At 45.1% G+C, this 12,466-nt stretch overlaps 1 protein-coding gene across 7 annotated transcripts in view; it reads left to right on the top strand.

The window, feature by feature from the left end:
- TLN2 (talin 2) overlaps positions 1 to 12,466 on the top strand; it is a 502,016-nt gene that overhangs the window by 83,090 nt on the left and 406,460 nt on the right. For 6 of the 7 annotated variants that reach the window (XM_044925074.2, XM_044925072.2, XM_044925076.2 and 3 more), the window contains exon 2: positions 6,764 to 6,849. The exons of the other annotated variant lie outside the window; for it this stretch is intronic. The gene's annotated coding sequence lies outside the window, so the exon portion shown is untranslated. The remainder of the gene's footprint in view (positions 1 to 6,763; positions 6,850 to 12,466) is intronic. 7 annotated transcript variants of the gene reach the window in all.

Genomic DNA, 12,466 nt, shown 5'->3' on the forward strand with positions numbered 1-12,466 from the left:
CACCTGTTCCTTACTATTGATCTCCTGGGTGCCCTGTGTAGGGTACTAGGGCTGCCCTCAGGGATCTCCAGGTGAGGCAGACCAGAGAAGAGATGATTTGGGACCCTATCAAAAGCACAGTGGTGGGGTCCCTGCAAAGGGAATTGCAGGAGAGCTGTGCATGGGTCGGTGGTTGGGGGTTGTGTGCGGCAGAAGATCACCCAGCTGCGGGAGGCAATGCAGGTTTGGCTGATTTCAAAAATAATTCATACCTTCACACGTGACTTATTTAGAGTTTCTTGCAAACAGAATAGCCTCTAGGTATGGCCAATGTTTTGGGGTGTTTTGGGGGTTATTTTTTACTCCCCCAATCCCTACCCCAGCACCACTGTGACATGGAACACAGGCTATTTTATTGTGTTGTGGAAGTCATTCAAGGGATCCTTAATCCATATGTATTAAGTATTTGCTTACAGAATAAATTAATAATGCCTTAGAATTATTTTTTGCTGTTTTAAAAATGCATGTAGGGGCTTTTGGGATGAATTAAAAATTGATTTAAGAGCATTTACGTCTTGATGGTTCCTTTCTCCAAGGAAGCCAGAACTACAACTCGTCTGGTGTGTTTGTGGAGTGGAGGGCCGGGGGGTGGGATCTGCACTGTGTAGGAAATCTGGAGCACGCTCCCTGCTTTTACTTGTCCCTTTAGTCTGTGTGCCACTCTATGTGATAATGGGGGGAAGGCACCAGGAGCCCTGTGAGTGTGGTCTTTTCCTGTCTGTGTTTGCTGAGACGTAAGAGAATCTCGAGGATTGAAAGAGTAAGCCCAGGGACTTTCCTGGTCGTCCAGTGGTTAATAGTCTGCCTGCCAATTCAGAGGACGTGGGTTCGATCGCTAGTCCTGGAAGATCCCACATGCCTTGGGGTGGCTAAGCCTATGTGCTGCAACTACTGAAGCCTGTGTGCCTAGAGCCCATGCTCTGCCACAGGAGAAGCCGTCTCAGTGAGAAGCCTGAGCACCACAACTAGAGAGTAGGTGTGCGGCAACAAGACCCAGTGCAGCCAAAAATAAATTAAAAAAGAGAGAAAGAAAGGAAGTTTAAGCACAGTCTAGGGCCCCAGAGATCCAGGCCTGTTATTGGAGGGTCCACCTTCATTCCTGGGCCAGGCCCTTGATGTAAAGAAACTGGCTATTGGACATAGTGACTCATGCCCTGAGGATGAGGTCTCCTGCCTCACTGAGCGTTCCAGCCCCTCTTTGGCTGAGGAGCCCCCGTCTGTGGGTTTTCTGGGTTAAACATCAAAAAGCTACCTCTGGAATCTGCTTCCTGGCTTGGCCGTCCTCCCCATGGGTTTCCCTAGGGTGGAAACAGTGACTGCCTCTGAGTGAGCACTTCAAGTTTGAGAAGGATCCCACTTAGGCGCAGGCGCAGTGGGAAAGGGGCATGAGATCATTTTGTTCTCGTGTTAGTTGCTAAAACCCTTTGTTTTTCTGGAATTGGCTGGCCTTTACTTTTCCTGAACTCTGAGCAAGAGTTTCCCTGTAACCTATTGTTTTGAGTCCATCAAGAATGTTGGGCTTGCATGCATGTGTGTCGTCCAGTGCTTACATACACACACACACAGGCACACAGCAAGCTATGCCAGTCTTGTACTCAGGAGAAAGGTCAGAATCCAGAGGGATGTTCTACTTTTGAAGGTGACATATTAGAGAGTGGGTTTTGTATTTTGGCTTTTGCGTTGTTTATTTATTTTTAAAATAAAAGTTTTTCATTTTTTAAATAATATTTTTTTGGCTGCACTGATGTGTAAAAGTCTCAGCTGTGGCACGTGGGATCCAGTTCCCTGACCAGGGATCAAACCTGGGCTCCCTGCGAGGAGAGCATGGAGTCTTCGCCACTGAACCATCAGGGAAGTCCCTTGCTTTGCTTTTTTGAACTGCAGACTTGAGCTAGGAGAAGAGTAGAAGAGACATAGTGAGAGATGAAGAACTGCACTATTTCCTTTATGGAACACGGTCTACTGTGTGTCTGTCTTCCACAGGGTATGTTCTTGTTCAGTCTCTAAGTCGTGTCCGACTCTTTGCAACCGCATGGACGGCAGCATGCCAGGCTTCTCTGTTCTTCGCTGTCTCCTGGAGTTTACTGAAGCTTACGTTCATTGAGTCAGTGATGCCATCCATCTATCTCATCCTCTGTCATCCTCTTCTCCTTCTGTCCTCAATCTTTCCCAGCATCAGGGTCTTTTCCAGTGAGTCAGCTCTTCACATCAGGTGGCCAAAATATTGGAGCTTCAGCTTCAATCCTTCCAATGAATATTCAGGGTTGATTTCCTTTAGGATTGACTGGTTTGATCTCTTGGCTGTCCAAGGGACTCTCAAGAATCTTCTCCAACACCACAGTTTGAAAGCATCAATTCTTTAGCACTTAGTTTTCTTTACGGTCCAACTTTTACATCTGTACATGACTACTGGAAAAACCATAGCTTTTGACTATGTGGACCTTTGTCAACAAAGTAATGTCCTGCTTTTTAATACACTGTCTAGGTTTGTCATAGCTTTTCTTCTAAGGAGCAGGCATCTTTCAATTTCATGGCTGCATTTACCATTTCAGTATTCTTGCCTTGAGAACACCATGAACAGTATGAAAAAGCCACCCCATGAACAGTATGAAAAAAAGTATGGATGTAGGTTATTCCAAACTGGGTTAAAATGTTATATGATGTCATGGTGTCAATATTTGGCTGTTGTAACTAAAAAATCAGAGCTTTGTCTGCTAGTGCGTGTGTGCATGCTAAGTTGCTTCAGTTGTGTCTGACTCTTTGCTGCTGCTGCTGCTGCGTTACTTCAGTTGTGTCCAACTCTGTGCAACCCCATAGACGGCAGCCCACCAGGCTCCCCTGTCCCTGGGATTCTCCAGGCAAGAACACTGTAGTGGGTTGCCATTTCCTTCTCCAATGCATGAAAGTCAAAAGGGAAAGTGAAGTCACTCAGTCATGTCCGACTCTTAGCAACCCCACGGACTGCAGCTCACCAGGCTCCTCCATACATGGGATTTTCCAGACAAGAGTACTGGAGTAGGTTGTCATGCCCTTCTCCAGGGGATCTTCCTGGCCAGGGATTGAACCTGTGTCTTTTATGTCTCCTGCATTAGCTCGTGGGTTCTTGACCACGAGTACCACCTCATCTGCTAGTAAGATTACCCTAAGAAGGGTCTTTTTGGAATGGCATGCTCTTGCTCAAATTATTAGGCAAGGAGCATACTTTCCTTATTTGATCAAGATAGTATTGGTAAGTGTGCAAAAGGGATAAGTAAGTGTAAGTGTTAGTTGCTCAGTTGTGTCCAACTCTGCGATTCCCATGGACTGTAGTCCGCCAGGCTCCTCTGTCCATGAAATTTCTCCAGGTAAGAATATCTGCGGGGATTGCCATTTCCTTCTCCGACAAAAGGGATAGGAATCTAAACATATTGGTCACGACTCCTTACACTGTCTACCTCTTTTTTTGGCCAGTAGATGTCTTGACCGCTCACTGAATGAGCAGAATTCTCACCAGGAGGGTGGAGTAATGAGGCAGCTGAAGGAGAACACGTAAGGCCCCTCCAGCCTCTATATCCAGCTGAGGAAGGAGATGGCTGAACAGTCCTCCAAGCTCCACACATGATTGTGTGCTTTGTTCCTTTCTCAGCGGCTCAGGAAGACTTGCTGAGATTGTTCACAGTAACAGAATGTGCCCCAGGATATAGGCCTGCCAAGCATGGCAGAGGAAGACCAGTGAGTTCACAGAAACTCAACACCAGCATTTCCCAGAGTGATGGGCAGCGTCAGAGGTCAGCATGGCCTCAGCCTAGAAGAGCGGACTGTCCCAGGGCGTGGACTTGTTTAAAAAAAAAAAAAAAGACTTATTTATAGATGGTGTCCCAGGGGCCAGAGCTGGTCACTGTTCCCTGGTGGGCCCCACCCTCAGACCATTGCTGGGCTCAGTGCAGTTTTACTGCTGTGTCTTGAGCTGGGGCTGAGATGATAAGTCCTGGAGACCCTTGTCTCTGGCCTGAATCTCTCTGTAAGGAAGATTGCTTTACTCTGTGACATACGTGGAGAATAATATATGCAACGTATACGAATAATCTGAACATCTGGGAAGCCGACAGCCAGGCTAAGAAATCAACATTACCAATATCTCAAAAAAAAAAAATCGCCCCCTATCACCTCAGAGTTATGACAAGCATCTCGGTTTTTCATTTTAACTGATCCTTGGTACCTTAGTATGCATTCCTAAGTCAAGCAGATGTTTGTTGATTTTTGTTGTTGTTGTTGCAGCCATTTTAATTTATTTATTTTTGGTTGAAAGATAATTGCTTTACAATATTGTGTTGGTTTCTGCCATACATTGAAATGAATCAGCCATCAGTATACATATGTCCCCTCCCTCTTGAAGCTGCCTCCCACCCACCACCCCCTCCCACCCTTCTAGATTGTCACAGAGCCCCAGTTTGACTTCTCTGAGTCATACAGCAAATTCCACTGGCTCTTTTACATATGGTATTATATATGTTTCTGTGCTGTTCTTTGTTGTTTTGAAGAACTGAGTACCAAGTGCAAACCCAGATTTGGGAAGGTCCCTGTTGAAACTGTTTGGCAAAGGCTCCCAGGCACAGCCAGGGCCTCAAGAACAGTTGTTAGCATTGCTGACTGCAGAGTCATACTCTCCATCCTAAGAGCTGCACAAAGCCAGTTTTCTCACCGGTCCCTGCCTTTGTGTATCACTTTGTAAATGGGACTGTCACTCATGACCCTCTTTACCAAGGGCTTGTACAAATTTCAGAGAGAAAGATGAAAAGGGATTCCTTGTATTAATTAAGCCAGAGTCCTTACTCAGAGGTACAGAGAAATTTCTGGGGAAATTTGAAACTGACTCTATCATGTCCTTCTTCTGGGGGAGAGAGTTCATCCTATTTTCAGAGGAGTTTATGGACCCTCCTGCCCTGTAAGGATCAGGAACCATGTGGTCAGTATGGTAGGTTCTGTTTTTTTGTTTATTTTTAAAAAATGAATCCTGGGACTGTTGAACATTCTTTGAAATATGTGAGTCTGCGTGTGTGCAAGTCTGCGCTGACTTTTTACCGGTGAACTTGCCTGACTTGGGAAAGGGAACCCCCTTGGTTAGTTGTGCCCTGGACTGTCCAGGGCAGAATCTTTGACCATTCTGTGGGTGGCCTACCAGGCTTCGGATTTTCTCTGAAATCTTAATCTTTTACTCTTGACCCAGGGTAACCGAAATGCTAAAATGGGGGGAAAAAACTGGATGGTTGCTGTAGTTTCAAAACAAATGACCTCACTGCCTAAATTCCACTTCGTGCAAAAGAAACCCTAACTTTCATCCTTATAAATAATAATGGACCTTTGGGGAAACAGACCCAGATACCCCATTTAGTGCAGGTGGGGGCAGATTTGTCAATGTTGAAGTAAACTCCCTGGAAACAGAACATGACTATTGTTACACCAACTTTGTAGTTATTTCCTAAGAGATGGCAATTTAAATTTATTATGACTGACATTCATTTTTTCAAAGTAGGCGAGTAACTATGCTTTGTATAAGCTGACTTAATGGGAGGTACTTTCAGCGTGTTTTAGCAATGTAGGGGATTTTCAGAAGTCTCCAGCTGAAGAGTTGAGTCTTATCCCATCACTGCTTTTTCATGGATGAGTTGATGGAAGACGTGCATGGTTAGGTGTGATATGCCCAAGGTTACATTGATTTGTCAAGGTCAGTTGGAACTAGAACCCCAGGGGAAGAGGTAACTGTTTACACAATTATGTTTTAAATATATAATTAGACAATTCATTAAAAAAAAAATCAGAAGTGTCATTTTTTAAAGACTTGGCATTTTGATCATCCATTTTATTTTAACAAGACAGCCCCCTCGTCTTTGAAGTGTACCACTTCTTATGGTCTCCAGGCATGTCCCTGGAATATTCTAGTCTCTTGGGTCTATAAACCTGATGTATGGAAGAGAAGCTTTTGTTTTTGTTCTGTGCTGTTTATATCTCATAAATTCAGAATTTTTAGGTCTTCAAGTTTTTCTCCAAGGTTTTTAGGTTTTTCGTCTTGTACTCAAATATGAACAGTCCCGGGGTTTTTCTTTTTCTCCCGTGTTTTCTTTTGTTTTTGAAGAAAACCAGGAGTTTTAGTTTGGCTCTTCAAAGTCTTTGGGGATAAAGGAGAGAGAACTCGGGAAACAATTAAGATCTGGAATTGCAGGCTGCTTTGTCTGTCTGTTAAGAGCCAGAACAGATAAGAATAACATTTATTTAGAACCCAGGTTTCTTGAAGGAAGGTAATTTACAGGTAAACTTAAGCTTTTTTATAGACTTGCTTCCTCCATTCCCTTCCTGGCTTAGCCTTTATACTCTTCTGATTTTAGACAAGGCCTGTTGTCATTTCTAAGTGTTGGCTTTTCTTGTCTATAAAGAGAGGGGCTGGGCCTGATTCTCTCCAAGGGCCCTTTGCAGCCCTATGTCTAGACTCCATATCGGGGGATTTGCAGAGAGACTGCTCTGGAGCTGCTGCTGGTGGGCTGGTGCTTCTTCCGACGCTGAGGGCAGAGGAGTCTGCCGTTTGTATCACTGCACAGCGCTCTGAGACCACTGGCTCCAAGGGGGCGCTTTGCTTTTCTGCTCTTTATCATCTGAACCCCGTCAGTGTCATTCCGTGCTGAGACAGTGTTGCTTACTCACTAACGTGGCCGCCTGCACTGACTCGTATCGTTTGTCTCTTTTTGGCCAGCGTGCTGTTGCAGGGTAACATCTGGACTGGGCTCCTGGACCCTTGGATGCTTGGCTGCAAGTTCCTGGATCGACTTGGAGAAAACAGTGAGTAATCTCCATGTCTCTGCTTGGGAATCAGGGCTAGAGGGTCTGTGGCCAGGAAACAGAATCTAGCTGATGGACTGCTTCCCTCTTCTGCCCTCCTCTGGCACACCCACCTCCAGGGGCCATGGAGATGGCAACTGTGACTCCAGACACGGCCTTCCTGACCCCAGCTGTCTTACAGTCGGGGACCTGCTGAATGTGCCTCCTGAGAGCTGCTCTTTTCTACCATCAGAGCCCAACTTATGGGTCTTTTTAAAATAATTTTTTTCTTTTCCCTTTAGTTTCTTAGTTCCAGGGTTCTTTTAAAAATTAAAAAAAAAATTATTTATCTATGTCGGATCTTAGTTGTGGCACACAGGATCTTCATCGAGTCATGTGGGATCTTTCATTGTGCCTCGCGGACTTTCTAGTTGTGGCTCAAGAACTCTGGAGCACATGGATTTAGGTGCAGCGCGCAGGCTTAGTTGTTCCGCGGCATGTGGGATCTAAGTTCCTCAACCAGGGATCGAACACATGTCCCTTGCATTGCAAGGTGGGTTCTTAACCATTGGACCAAGAAACTTATGAGTCTTATCTATCCTTACTGGCCTACAGCCAGAGACCCTTTATGTTGCAAGTGTAGGTGCTGACCTGTAGGGCTGACTCTTCCCAGCATGTGCCTGCTCATCCATCACAGCGTAGCTTCATGCCGCCCCTGATGTGAACTCCTGTTAGAGAGGCCTCCACTGATAACCTCATTTAAAGACGCCTTCTCCCGGCCCCCAAATGTCTCTGAGGTCCATGCTTGCATCTTTATTTGCACTTAATACAGGGTAAGTTTCTTGAGTCACTTGGTAGCCTACCCATTCATCTGTTCATCCATTCAATGAATATTGATTATCTACTATGTGCCAGTGGCTAAAGTTGCCTTTCTTCCACAAAGAAAGGAAAAGACTGAGTGAAAACCTGAGTTGACAATCACAGTCCATTCTGGCTATAATTTGTTCTAAATACTCTCAAGCACTGTCACCCCGGCATCTAGTTAAAAGGGGGACCCCAATGGGGTAGGTCTGGGTGGGGCTTGTGAGCCTGTTTCTCACAAGGTCCAGGTGATGCTGAAGCTGCTGATTTGTATCTCACACTTGGAAAAGAAAGGTCTAAGGGGATCCTGATGCCCACGAGACTTGTCCTTGAGTGTGACTCTCGGTGAACTGCCTAGGGTGTGTGCCTGCAAAACCCCCAGAGACCCTGCGGGAGTTTCTCTGGTGGGTTCGTCTCTTGAACGGTGTGAGGCTAAGTGGTTTGAGATATGAGCCCGACCAGGGAGTATGGGAGCCTGTTAAGTTACCCTCACCAGTGTCTGAGTTCGTACCTCGTTATACTGTGTTATGGTGTTGTCAGGGAAATCCTCCCTTTAAGTTCTGCGCTTTTCAGATTCTTGAGGTGGAATCCTATAAGGTCTCTGCCTCGTAGGATGAGTGTGCCTGTTTTGAAGTCAGCATTTCTGAAAACACTGGGGCTGTTTCTTGTTTTTCAGAGCAGGCTGCCTCAGCTAGGCTAACGCACTTAAGTGGGTTGTTGAGAAGAGAGACTATATTGGAAGCAGAGAACTGACCACAGAAAAAGCAGGCAGAGAGAGGGTTCAAGGGGCTATTGGGGAGGCTCAGGACACAGTTGCCAAAGAGGGCGTCTTGAATCCAGCTGGTGAACTGGCCCTGGGGCTGTTCTCCCGAGTGTTGCTGTTGCCGGCTCAGCTCTGCTGTACAGCTGCAGTCAGGCCTCTCAAAAGTCGTGTAGTTTTTACAAGGAGCCAGACTGATTTGCCTCTTGGGTAGTTAATAGTTCCAGTGGCCGTTTATAGAATACTTACAACATACGAGGTTTAAGGCAAAGCACTTGGCACATGACCTTGTGCCTTAGCCCTCCTGACAACTCACGAGGCAGGTAGTGACCATTTCATAGAGGACAAGATTGAGGTCGGGGGTGAAGGCAGTTGCCTGGGATCATGTAGCAAGTAAGATGAGGGTCCGGCCTGGTCTGCTGGACCTTGGGCAGGGTTTTATCTCTTCTTTATTTCATCACCGGCATCACAACTAGAAAGAGAACTTTACTACTGGTGTCAAGACTGAATTGCTGATTATTTGTGCTGTTTTTCTTCCATCTCACCCTCATTTTACCCTAGAGGGTATGACCCTTCCCTGTGTATCAGCTTTAAAATATTGCTTCTGTAGCACTTTGGCCTCTTGAGTTATAGAAGGAACTTGATCATTGCTTTGCAGAAATGAACTGGGAAGATAAAAGTGCACTTGGGAGGCTGACTTTTCATCCCACCCCTGCTAGCTCCTGCCAGCCTCCCCAGTGACAGGTCTCTAGAGGGCTTGCGTAACTGCCTTTAGCCCTAAGATTCAGGGCTACAACTTAATCCTTGATGGCTCCTGCTGGAGGCAGAAGGTGAGAAGTCAGGTTGAAGGCATTTTTTAAAACATTTTAATTAATTTATTTTTGGCTGGGTGGACTCTTAGTTCCTCTGAGGCATGTGGGATCTTAGTTCCCTGACCAGTGCTTGAACCTGCATCTGCTGCATTGCCAGGCCAATTGTTAGCCACTAGAGCACCAGGAAAGTCCTGATTGCATTGTTTCTGAAGACCATTTTCTGATCACTGTGTGGGATTGCTGTATCTGACCATTTCCAAATAACCTCATTCTGCTCAGGGTTATTTTGTCTATTCTGTATCAGGTACACAATTCTAGACTTTATGGGTTTTAAGTTTTGAATGAGGTTCCTGGATTTTGGCTTCATATATATGTTGAGTTTGTGTATAAGCTGAAAAGTGAAACTGAAGATGAAGTCACTCAGTCGTGTTTAACTCTTTGCAACCCCGTGGACTGTAGCCTACCATGCTCCTCCGTCCATGAGATTTTCCCGGCAAGAGTACTGGAGTGGGTTGCCATTTCCTTCTCCAGAGGATCTTCCTGACCCAGGGATCAAACCCAGGTCTCCCGCATTATAGGCAGATGCTTTACGTTCTGAACCACTGAATCACTCACCAAATGCAGAATTAAGTTGAATCCCTATAACTGGGTTTTCAAGGCAAGGTGTGCACTCCTATTCTCATGTTTTAGGCAATGGAGGAACTGTACTATTAGGCTTGTGTTGCAAAGTCTGTGTTACCAAGTTCATGCCTGTACCTCCCCACCGGAGTGGCAAGGTGGGCCCGCCCACCCATAAGAACATAAAATTGGATCTTGGAAGCAGCTCCTTCTCACTTCTTTAGGCTTTTGCATCCAGAGTTAAGGATTCGGAGCGAGTGGGAGCTGGATTTACCTCCTTGCTCTGTAGTGGGTAACCTTGGGCCCGAGAGCGTTTACCTGCACTTTACATTCTCATACTGGCACCAATGTCTAGTGGCTTCTATTTTCTGGACTTGTTTCCTCAACAGTGAAAGGAAGGAGGTGAGACAAGAGAATGGTTTTAGCTATGATGCTCTTAGAGCACTGTGTATTCATCCTGGCCATTCGCTCTTCGGAGACTAGCTGAAGTGCCGCTTTCCCCTGCTGTCTGGCTGTATTCCCTCTGGTCGAGCTCTTTGCTCGTGTCTGAAGCCAATTTCTTGGTCTGTATAAAAGAGCCCCTGAGGACAGGGGGATTATGCTTTATCTATCCTGTATCCCAGGGCCCAGCACTCAGCCTTAGGCTCAATAAACATTTGTTAAATGAACCCAACAATGTATTTTCTCTCTTCCATTGGCTTGTCTAAAGCCAGTGTATCAGAAGAGCAATGGCTTAATAAGCACTGCTGATGAACCCCTGAGCAAACAGGCTGCTGGTAACAGTAGTCAGAGGAATCTCTGGTAATTGCAAGCCTTAACAGGTAAACACAACAGTGTTTCCTTGCCTTTTGTGGACTTAAGTCCTCCTCTCTGGGTTCTTCAATTATTTTCAGTAATAGGGGAGAGGATGGATGAGGGTCTTTAAAAAAAAAAAAAAGGAAGAGTAAGTATACTCTTCCTGTAACAGGTTTTGCTTATATTTCTTTAAAATATAATGTACTTTCCAAAGTTACAAAGATAATTTACAACATGTAATTAAAGAAGAGGAGTAAAAATTTTGTAGAAAGAAAGAGAATGGCTCCCCCTCGAATGACATTCTTCCCTTGGGTAATCCCAGTCAAGCTGTCCAGCCCCTTGGACCTCTGTTTCATGCTATAGGGTTGCCAAATTTGGGGCTATCTCCCCTTTTTGTACGAGATATACTTAAAAATTCACAATGTAACACATTTTAGGATGCCGAAGGATAGACACAGACCTTCAAATGAAGCAATAAACAACATTTGGATACTTTGTGATTTGCGGTTCTTCCTGCCTCTGCCTCTATGCAGGATTCTCTCAATCTCCCTCATTTCAAAACATGCCAACCCTAGAGCCAGCATTGCTCCCAGGGCACGTGGAGTTTGGGGCACGGAAGGGTTTCGCCCGCAGCCTCTGGCTGACTACCCAGAGGCACCCCTATCCAGCTAACTGGGATGTTCTGATCTGTTGTATGACCTTGTCTGCAGTTGTGGGTCTATGGTGACTTCCAATCCCAATGCTTTCTCTCATTTGGGACCCTCAGGGGCATGTTTCTCTTTATTAAAAAAAGAAAAGCCTAAAAAAGCAAGATGTCTAATTAAAGGAATGACTGACTGGGGATTTGGCAGGTTTTTTTTTTTTTTTTGACACAACTGTTCCCTCCTTGCAGACAGAGCCCTTACCTGCTTTAAGAACAATAAAGGATACTGTTGACACCCTTTGCTTTTTGTGAGAAGGGAAGGTATTTTCAAAGTGGTAGTAGGACTCGTTATACTCCTGACATTATTTAAAAAACATGAGAAAACATGTTTTCTCCTTTTAAATTAAGATGGTATAATAATCTGTGTAATGTATTTAAAAAACTATTATGGACACACTTTCCATGCTAAAAAAATCGACCCTATGTTGAAAGACCACATATTATTATTATTTTGTTGTTGTTGTTAATTGTTGTGTTTTATTTTTTACATGAAAATATAAGTTGTATGAGCTTTCATTCTCTCATTGCTGACTGGGCTTCCTACCCTCCCTCTCCCTACATTTTGTTAATACTGTAGTGAGCATTTTTAAAATATTTATTTGTAGACCATGTGGCATTTCTGTAGACTCTTGAGGTCAGAAGCGATGCACCTTTAAAAATTCACCTTTAAGAAGATGAGATACTCTTAGGTGCCCAGTGACCCAAGAGCTGTCGCTAGCACAGAATGTTGTTAGTCCTGAAAATTTGTCATTTTGAAAGCTTAATATATAGAGGACTTGAAAAAAAAAATTATTGCCAATCCAGGTCTAGGAGTTTCTAGGGCTTCAAACAAAGTCTCTGAGTAGCAAGGGTTGCCAGGATGTCTTTTCTGGTTCTATGTTTCAGCCTTTGAGGCCTCATCTCCGGACTTGCTGATTCCTCTCTGCAGGCTCCTTTTCTCTGCATCTTTCTCGTTCTGTTTATACGCAGTGGTGCTGTTGATGGATGCTCCGGAGCATGTGTTGCAGCACATGGGAGAGGGAAGATGTGGGTCAGGTTGGAGGCGGCTCCCTTCTGCCCAGGCATTTGTGGGCTCACCCCCTTCTCCAG

The sequence above is a fragment of the Bubalus bubalis genome, chromosome 11, assembly GCF_019923935.1.
Source record: "Bubalus bubalis isolate 160015118507 breed Murrah chromosome 11, NDDB_SH_1, whole genome shotgun sequence".
In the NCBI taxonomy this organism is placed as follows: Eukaryota; Metazoa; Chordata; class Mammalia; order Artiodactyla; family Bovidae; genus Bubalus; species Bubalus bubalis.